The sequence below is a fragment of the Amblyomma mixtum genome, chromosome 1 (assembly GCF_055824585.1).
Source record: "Amblyomma mixtum isolate Tamu chromosome 1, ASM5582458v1, whole genome shotgun sequence".
NCBI lineage: Eukaryota > Metazoa > Arthropoda > Arachnida > Ixodida > Ixodidae > Amblyomma > Amblyomma mixtum.
The window spans coordinates 176,681,879-176,692,520 of record NC_143012.1 but is presented as its reverse complement, the minus strand read 5'-3'; the positions used below and the strand labels follow the sequence as shown (position 1 = coordinate 176,692,520).

The following is a 10,642-nucleotide window of genomic DNA, read 5'->3' as shown; positions in this document are numbered from 1 at the left end:
CGATCAGGATCAGGGACCGATCCTTACAAACACTAGGTGGAGGTCCCTAGTTTGGGACCCCAGTGGCGGTAGCCGCCGCCCGGGCGCGCCCGACTAAGGTTTGTTGGACCTGTAAGTCGTGGCAGCCGAGCAGGGTCGCCTCCCAGTCCTCCCGGGTTGGGTTGGGGATAGGGGGAATGGCCGGGTTGGAGGGGCAGGCCCACACCATGTGATAGGTGTCCGAAGACACCGCACTACAGTGCGGGCAGTGGCCGCTAAAGGAGGGGTCGAAATGTTTTAGGGCTGCCGGGCACAGCAATGTATTGGTGAAGAGGCGGAGAAGGAGCCGCTCATCCGCCTTCTTGAGGCCTTTACAGGGGCTAGGGTAAAGGCGATGGCTATCTTGATAGTAGGTTGCGATATTTTTGAACGTATAAACCGGATTAAAATCGGGTTCCTGATCAGGTGGGGAGGAGAAAACAGCCCGGTGAGGGAGCGCGCGGGCGGCTGCGTCTGCTGCCTCGTTTCCTGCTAACCCCTGATGAGAAGGGGCCCATATGAGGTAACGGTGTGCGGGGTCCGTATCGCGTATGCAATTTTGGTATATTCGATAGGCTAGAAAGGGAGTGCAGCCTTGTTCGACGTTCCGACAGGCCCCTCGCAAGTCGGTGATTATGTATTTTGAATTGGAATGTGAGGCCGCGAGAACAATCGCGACCTCTTCTGCTTGTGTTGCACTGCGAGCTCTGAAAGTGAGGCCGTTAACTGTGTTGCTGTTGTGAACTACCGCGGCCGTGTACCATCCCCCGTGGTGAGGGCCGGAGGCGTCCACGTAGTATACACCTGTTTTGTTGCCATAATATCGGGCTAGCGCTTCCGCTCGTGCCAGGCGCCGACCATTATGGTCTTTATGTGACATGTTTGCTGGAAGAGGCCACACGTGGAGGGCACGTCTCCACAGTTCCGGCATGCGAAACCTGTCTTCGATTGGAGGGGTGTGTTGGATATGGAGTCGAGCAAGAAGGAGGCGACCCGACTCCGTGAGCGACAAGCGCGTGTACTGGTTTGTAAGGTGCGCCTCCCGGAGCTCCCGGAAAGTATTCACCACCCCAAGGGCCATAAGCCGGCTGTTTGAAGTAGTGATGGGGAGGTCAAGGGCACGTTTAATAATTTTGCGAAGGATGACCTCAAGGGCGTCCTCCTCGTGTTTCCGTAGGTGGAGATAAGGAGTCGAATAGAGAATTCGACTAGTTACGAAGGCGTTTGCCAGCCGCAAGGCATCCTTACTTCGTAACCCTCCGCGTTTGTTGGAAACCTGGCGGACCATGCGGCCCACCTGGTCCCCCACCTTACGGAGTTTGGCCAATGTAGTGTCTGGCCGCCTGTGTTTGTGGATGTAGAGTCCGAGTACCCGTATCTCATCACTTTCGCGTATGGGACCACTCTCAAGAGAAAGAGATATTTTAGAGATATTATTATTATTATTATATTATTATTAGAGATATTTTAGATATTTTTAGATACGGGCACACGCCCCCTCAAGCGGGCGCCTTTTGCGTTCCGTCTGCATTGAAACGTGCCCGCCGCGGTCGGGTTTGAACCCGGGTTCTCCGGCTCGGTAGACCGACTTATGCGAATCTAAGCGAGCATTTTAGCGAGTAGAGAGCGGCGAGTGCTCCAAAAACAATATATTGTCACGTAGTGGTGACTAGAGTCCGGAGAGCAGGAAGACAGGGAAAATGGCTTCTAAAGAAGACTCCTTATTGCTGAAATTACCAACCTCTACAGAGAGATGAGACGCCAGTTCCCGTCTCCACACCCCGACTTCAATCGAGCGCAAGCCACCTTGCTCCGCAGGTTGCAGACACACTCCATCCTTAGCCATTCTAGACTTTCACTCATCACAGACGGGGAATATGACCCCGTCTGCCAAAATTGTTACCAGGGAGAAATCGCCACCCAGGCACACATCCTCTGGGGTTGCGCGGGAAATCCGCCCCCTCGAACCTTACTGCCAGCTCCCTCCGAAGAAGGATGGAACCAACTCCTCAGAAGGCCAGACAAGAGCATCCAACTGGCACTCATTTCGTGGGCCCAGGAAGTCGCCCCCACCTGGGGGCCACACCAAGCCCACCTGCCCTAAATCCCTCCAATCTATGGCAATAAAGTTGTTTCTCCCTCTTTCTCTCTCTCCTTATTGCTGCTGCCTTGCGTCCGAAAACAACTGAATCAGTCGGTGGCGGCGTAGCAACAAGCGTGCTCGGCGGTCATGGTACCGAATGTCCGCCGCTCTCGGACGTGCTCACTTTAAAGCTGATAGCGAGCTTTCGAGATAAAGCGTGCAAAGTTACTAGAACATTCTGGAACAACGTAGAATCGGCTCCACCTGTATGCGATCAATCGAGATAAATCTGGTCTTGCCTTGCATCACAAACAAAGCGATAACCGGCTAACGGATGTCCCTGCCACCATCACCTACTGGGATCCGGCAGTGCAGCCCGAGCCCTCTCGAAGAAGCAGATCGCAAGAAAGCTCCACAATGCGTCCCAATCGAAGATGAAGTACAAAGCAGCGCTGGAAGGGCAACAAACTGAACAGAATGCGTAAAAAGCGGCTGGCCGCGCTGCAGACACAAATCCAACTGCACTCTGAGGAGCTCTGCCGATCTAACTGGGGACAGATATGTGACGGCATCGCCGGAAACCTGTCCAGCAAGCGCGTATGGCAACTCCTCCGACACCTCACTGACCCCGCACGCACCAAATCAGCAACACAGCACCACGTGATACGCCTCACACATGAACACATTAACGATCCCGACACCCTCCTAGACACACTTCAAACCATGTAAACCTCTAAAGGTGCCCCCAGGCCATTGCCTTACTACACAGGACAAGAAAATCCCACACTCGACACTGACATCACGGAGACAGAAGTCAGAGCGGCCCTCCTGACTCTCCGCGCCAACTCCGCACCTGGTGCAGATCAAATCACAAACTCCATGCTCCGGAATCTGGATGACCAATCGATCACCCACAGTACGAAATACTTCAACCAGTGCTGGAGGGAGGGTACCCTTCCGCAGTCCTGGCGCCACGCGAAGGTAATATTCATACCTAAACCCAACAAACCACTCACTCTCCACAACCTTCGCCCGATTTCGCTAACATCATACCTCGGGAAGCTCCTCGAGCATGTTGTGTTAGCGAGACTCACAAGTCACATGGCGGACTATAATTTTTACCCGCATAGCATGCTGGAATTTCGCCCCCATCTATCGGCACAGGACGCATGCGGCAACTCACACACGACATTTTCGGCCCGCTTCTTCCAGGTCACACCAAGGCAGTCTTAGCTTTGGATCTCTCCAAAGCTTTTGATCGCATTGAACATCACGCAATCATGACTGCTCTATACCCATTGAATTTGGGTGTGCGCACGTACGCCTACATTCAAGCATTCCTCACTGACCGCACAGCTGAGATACACTTCGGCCCTCTGTCTTCCCCCCGCTACACACTTCAGAGCATCGGCACCCCTCAAGGGTCCGTGCTCTGCCCCTTTTTGTTTAACATTACCCTCATCCCCCTTGCCCGAAAATTGGCAACTATTCCCCACCTGAAGCACACTCTTTATGCCGACGATATCAACCTATGGACCACCCACGGCTGTGACGGTGGTATAGAGAGCACCTTACAGGAAGCAGCCACACTCACACAAAATTACGCACGGACGATCGGGCTGTCTTGCTCCCCAGAGAAGTCCGAACTCTTCCTCATCCGGCCTAATAACCACAGCTGCCCACGCTCCCCCATTGTCATTGAACTGAATGGTGACCCGGTACCTGAGGTTGGCACCCTCTGTGTATTGGGCCTGCATATCCAGAACGATGGCAAAAACAACACCACCCTCAAGAAACTCAAGCAGGTTGTAGGCGCGATGTCGCACCTCATCCGCAGGGTTTCGGGACGTCATAGAGGCATGAAAGAGCGGGACCTACGTTGCCTCATTCATGCCTTTGTCCTCAGTCGTGTGCTGTACCCTACCCCATACTTACAACTATCCAAACATGACATAAACGCTTTGGATGCTTTGATTCAAAAGGCATTCAAGGTAGCACTTCATCTTCCCCTAAACACACCGACAGAAAGATTACTGGGTCTGGTCTTTCACAACACGATCGGGGAATTCATGAAGTCAATAGAAGGAACGCCGACCAAAAGGTTGTTGTTTAATATGAAAACGAATACGTAGATTCCGTTCTTCAACAGTCATCACGCCCGTCAGAACCAGTTGGTCCCCCGCGCCGAGCACGAGCCGCTATCCCATATGTACCGGGCGTGAGCGAGTCTCTGGCTCGCGTTTTGCGCACTTACGGCGTACACATCGCTCACGTTCCGGCGTGCAAGCTGGGGCACGAGCTGGTGTCTGTCAAAGACAAGATAAAGAAAGAGAAGTTTCCTGGCGTCATCTACAAGATTCCCTGCGCAGATTGCGACTACTGCTATATCGGCGAGAGCGGGAATTTCGAGAGACGATTGAGGGACCACAAGAACGACGTCAGGAACAAGAGGATTGCTTCTAATGCACTTGCGGAACACGTGGAAGCCGCGACGCACAAAATAGCCTGGGAAGAAGCTTCAATCATCGCAAGAGAGAAGAATTGGCTATCACGTCGGTATCTAGAATCCCTAATAATTCAATCAACAGAAAAAACCCTTAACCACAACGCAGGCAATCTCCCGCCTACGTATGCAAGATGCCTGGGGCGATTACTGCAGTGCACTTAAGCGATGTGCTTTGGGCTTTTCGCCCAGTGATCAAGGCTTCCGTATGGAAGCCGAAACGTATTCGTTTTCATATTAAACAACAACCTTTTGGTCGGCGTTCCTTCTATTGACTTCATGAATCTTCTTCCCGACCAGACGAGTTTTCGTCGAACGTTAGATTTCACGATCGGGGAACTGCTGGAGGCCCACCGACAGGCCCAATACATCAGGCTCACACAAACCTCCACCCGTCGGTATATCCTGGACTCCCTCGGAATCAAAATACCGGCCAACGACCCAACCCTCCTCGCCATCCCACGACCCCTTCACCGGGAGCTCCTCATCAGGTCGCTCCCGAGGAATATGCATCCGTCCCACCACGAGCAGCGCTGCAGAGCCCGTGCGAAGGCACTCCATCGAGCGTACGGCCCCGAGCCGGACGCCGTATGTGTGGACGCAGCCTGCACGGGTGATGAAGCGACAGCAGCTGTGGTGGACTCCTCTTTATCCGCTCTCCTCACGCTACCGCTCCCTCCAGACACCTCCCCAGAGGCTGCAGAGGAAGCCGCCATTGCACTTGCTATCACCCGCACGGAAGCCCGGTACATTTTAAGTGTTTCTAAAACTGCGATCGTAAATTTTGCTCGAGGCCGAGTCCATATCCCTGCTTTTGGCATACTGGACTCGCCCGATACACCCCCGCACCGCCAAGTGGCGCTGATATGGGTGCCTGCGCACTCCGGGAATTCATTAATTTCATTCATTCATTTATTGATACTGTCAGCCTTTCTCAGGCTATTACAGGAGTGGAAAACCTAATAAATTCACATTCAAAACAAGGTACATTTCACAACTGCGATATCGACACAGAAACAAAGGAAAAATCAACAGTAGACAAGAATAACGCATGCAAGTGCTGAGGCAAAACTATTACATTGTTGTACTACGGTCTAGGTAAGATTTTAGGCATTCTAGAAAGGCGTCGAGGGAGTTAATATTTACAATGGACTCTGGCAGCATGTTCCATTCTTTAATAACACGAGGAAAAAAACTGTACTTAAAACAATCGTTATAAGAACGCGGCACAGGAATATACATGGAATGGCGATGTCTTGATGTTTCATTAGGGTGTATTGTAAAATATGGTGATGTGTTGATATTCAAGTGGCCATGGATTAAAAGGTAAAGAAATTTCAGCCTATCTACCTTAGTGCGGTATTCTAAACTTTTAAGGTTTGCTAATTTACATAATTCGGTCGGTGAATCAGTTCGGCGATATTTATTGAAAATAAAACGGGAAGCAAGTTTCTGAACTTTCTCAATTTTTAATTTGTTAGACGCAGTGTAAGGATCCCAAACAATCTTACCATATTCAATTACAGGTTTTACAAGGGTGTTATAAGTGAGTGTTTTTACATCAGGAGCTGCGTTACGAATTTTGCGTCTTAGTGCCCAAATTGTTTTGCGTGCCTTAGAGCATATATTATTTATGTGAGTATTCCAGTAAAGGTCAGAAGTGAAGGTTAAGCCGAGATACTTATGCTGATGTACTCTATTAACTGGTTTACCTGCAATGGAGTAAGGGTATATCATTATATTTTTCTTTCTAGTAACAGACATAATTACGGATTTGTCAGAGTTAAGCACCATCTGCCACTTAGCGCACCAATGTTCTATTGCATGGAGATTAGCGTTCAGTTCTTCTTGATCAGTTGGGGTGCTAATCGTTTTGTATACGACACAGTCATCAGCGAAAAGTCTGATTGGGACTGTGATAGCTTTTGGGAGGTCATTTATGAAGACTAAAAATAAAAGGGGGCCCAAGACACTTCCCTGTGGAACACCTGAAACCACAGGGGAAGAAGACGATTGAAAACCTTCGAGGTGTACAAACTGTTCACGGGAGGTGAGGTAGGAAGAAAACCAGTGTGTTATTTTGGAGTTCCTGAAAATAGCATTAATCTTTAGCAGCAACTTTGGATGGGATACCTTATCGAATGCTTTTGAAAAGTCCAAGAATAATATGTCAGTTTGACCTCGGCTGTTTATTCCCTCGGAAAGATCGTGAACGGTTTCTATGAGCTGGGTAATTGTAGAAAGGCCTTTTCGGAACCCATGTTGAGAAGGATGAAGTATGTTATTATTTTCAAGATATTCCATAAGGTGTTTAAATACAATATGCTCAAGCAACTTAGAACATGTACAAAGAAGAGAAATTGGTCGGAAATTATTGACAACCGATGTAGAGCCACTCTTATGGACCGGAATAACTTTGGCATATTTCCAAGCGGACGGGAAAGAACACGAGGTAATGGATATTTGAAAAATTTTTGTTAGGTATTTGGCAACCCACTCTGCATATCTAAGCAGGAATTCATTGGGGATTCCATCAGGGCCAGGGCTTTTCTTTACAGGCAATTGAAGCAGCAAGTTAAGCACTCCTTGCTCTGAGACTTCTAAGTCTTGGACTGGAGGGCAGCCAGGCGCGTCTGCTACTTCTGGTGACAAGCCGTCGTCAGAAGTGAAGACGGATGAAAAGAACGAGTTCAGGTTTTCAGCTCTTTCTGCATTAATTTTGTCTCCATTCTTTTTAGGCTTTGCAGGAATAACATGGCGCCAAAATTTAGTAGGTGCCTCTATTAAAAAATTTTTTAGTGTTACATTATAGAACTTGTCCTTAGCCACCTTGACAAGATGCTTGAGTTGCTTACTCATTTGGCTAATTGCACTGCTATCGCCAGGAACAGATTTAATCCTGTTTGCCCTCCGTTTTCTTTTTAATTTCCGTTTCATGTGTATGATTTCTCTTGTGATCCAGGGATTCTTCTTCCCTGTACATTTTGAAAGCTTTGGAATAAAGTTCGTAATACAATGTTCCACCGTGTTTGAAAAATAGGCCCATAATTTGTCGACGGTAGCACCATTGTCGGCAAGATGCATAAAATCATCAAGTGAACCCTCGAGGCATTCCAACACACCAACGTCGTCAGCGGCTGGAAAGTTTAGAAACGTCTTACGTTTGCTATGCGAACGATCTGGCACCATATCTAAAACCATTGTTACCATTTTATGATCAGATATACCTTCGCAGGGTTCGCAATCACGAAGATGTGGTAGCAGTTCTGAGGATATAAAGACTAGGTCCAGAAGTGATGATGTTGTTTCGCATACTCTGGTGTAACCTTCTACAACTTGAGTTAGGTTATGACAAAATGCAAGCTCAATTAGTTCTTCACAGCTAGGCATATCCGTTGCACTAAAGGAGAGAGTATTCCAGTCAATTCCGGGCAAGTTAAAATCACCTAAAAGTAAGATTGAGTCGTCCTGTTTTATATTCCTGTCCATGAAGTTTTTTAAGCTAACAAGCACGTCTACAGGGGAGTTTGGGGCTCTGTACACACCACCTACTATCACCGAGCGGTTATTTAACCTAACTTTTATCCATACTGATTCAATGTCACTTGGACCCTCCAGAACAGAAAATACTATACCGCTTTTGACCATTATTGCCACTCCGCCCCCTCTTTCTATCCGATCTCTTCTCACTATAAAATAATTTGGCGGCGTGACTTCCTCGTCCGATACATCCTGATGAAGCCAAGTTTCGGTTATTACTAGTATATGTGGTTCATGTTCCAGGATAATGCTTTCGATGGCGGTTGCTTTATTTACAATGCTTCTGGCATTTATGTTTATCGCCTTAAAGCCTGCGTTGGGAGAGTTATTGAGTCATACTTGACCGTTTTCTGCAGGGGTCTGTCACTTCACTCTCTGACCGGTTACTTCATCCCAGATGTAAAGGTCGTCGCCAATTTTAATCTTATCGTAAAGTAACTTAACTTTCAGGCCGTTGCTTCTTTCCACAACTGACGAATTCCACAGCTTTCTGCGGATATCAACAACTCGTTTAGAATAGTCCTCTGATATGCTTGTTTGGCTACCTTTGAGCTTGTGGCAGTTCTGCAAAATCTTCATCTTATCTCTAGAATCATTTAGCTTCAAAATAACAGGTCGGTCCTTGCCCGGCGTTTTCTTTCCTAGTCTATGAATTCTTTCGATGGAGTTAAGTTTGTGTCCAAGTTTTTCTCCGAATATGTTGTCATTTACCTTCTTCAGCAAGATCTCTTCAGATTCGCGCCCTTCCTCTATTACACCTCGAATTATAAGGTTGTTGCGACGAGATCGGTTTTATAAATCGTCAAGCTGCCTGGAGATACTATTGATTGTCAAGCCGTGACCTTCCATAGCAGTTTCTAAATCTTCAATCCTTTTGTGTGTTCCGTCAAGGCTCTGCAGTTTGTTTTCAATAGCCTGAAGCCTCGTTTGTATTTCCAGAATGCGTGTCTCTGACGATGTTTGCTTTTGCTGGATTTCTGTTATTTTGGACAGTATTTCTTTCTGAGTGCTGATTAGTTCAGTAAACATTTTTTCAGTAACAGGGCCGGGATTGGATTCAATATCTCCAGCCAACTTAAGTAAAAGAAATGAAATCGAAAAACAGTCACACACATAATTGAAAAACCAGTGTGGACACGGCAGCACTAGTATACAAGGGTTATCACTACGAAAGCCATACTTTTCATCACCAACCTGCACAGGTAGCGGTACGTTCGGTGACATTGTCACGGCAGTGCCGCCGTGTCCACTGAAGCAGAAGCTTGCAGGAGCGCCTTTTATATGCACTGGCCTTGCTGTCCCGTGATGGTGTGGTGACGTAAGCGTGCCCGAAGATAGTGCGCCGTAGTCCTTATCCACGTGTGGGAGGCGGAAGATGTCGAAGCAGGATGAAGATGCGCAGAACCAGCTGTATCCATGGGGCCATTGCGGAGCGTTGATTCCGTCAAGGTGCAGGCAGCATCCTTCAGCAGGGAACGATGCCGATCCGCCAGAAACGAAGAGCAAGCAGCCAGCGAAAACCTGCACAGGTAGCGGTACGTTCGGTGACATTGTCACGGCAGTGCCGCCGTGTCCACTGAAGCAGAAGCTTGCAGGAGCGCCTTTTATATGCACTGGCCTTGCTGTCCCGTGATGGTGTGGTGACGTAAGCGTGCCCGAAGATAGTGCGCCGTAGTCCTTATCCACGTGTGGGAGGCGGAAGATGTCGAAGCAGGATGAAGATGCGCAGAACCAGCTGTATCCATGGGGCCATTGCGGAGCGTTGATTCCGTCAAGGTGCAGGCAGCATCCTTCAGCAGGGAACGATGCCGATCCGCCAGAAACGAAGAGCAAGCAGCCAGCGAAAACCTGCACAGGTAGCGGTACGTTCGGTGACATTGTCACGGCAGTGCCGCCGTGTCCACTGAAGCAGAAGCTTGCAGGAGTGCCTTTTATATGCACTGGCCTTGCTGTCCCGTGATGGTGTGGTGACGTAAGCGTGCCCGAAGATAGTGCGCCGTAGTCCTTATCCACGTGTGGGAGGCGGAAGATGTCGAAGCAGGATGAAGATGCGCAGAACCAGCTGTATCCATGGGGCCATTGCGGAGCGTTGATTCCGTCAAGGTGCAGGCAGCATCCTTCAGCAGGGAACGATGCCGATCCGCCAGAAACGAAGAGCAAGCAGCCAGCGAAAACCTGCACAGGTAGCGGTACGTTCGGTGACATTGTCACGGCAGTGCCGCCGTGTCCACTGAAGCAGAAGCTTGCAGGAGTGCCTTTTATATGCACTGGCCTTGCTGTCCCGTGATGGTGTGGTGACGTAAGCGTGCCCGAAGATAGTGCGCCGTAGTCCTTATCCACGTGTGGGAGGCGGAAGATGTCGAAGCAGGATGAAGATGCGCAGAACCAGCTGTATCCATGGGGCCATTGCGGAGCGTTGATTCCGTCAAGGTGCAGGCAGCATCCTTCAGCAGGGAACGATGCCGATCCGCCAGAAACGAAGAGCAAGCAGCCAGCGA

General features: G+C 49.2%; 1 pseudogene; it reads right to left on the bottom strand.

Annotated features, from left to right (window-relative positions):
* Positions 1–8,507: 8,507 nt before the first annotated feature.
* Positions 8,508–9,885, bottom strand: LOC149370014 (uncharacterized; annotated as a pseudogene).
* Positions 9,886–10,642: the final 757 nt, after the last annotated feature.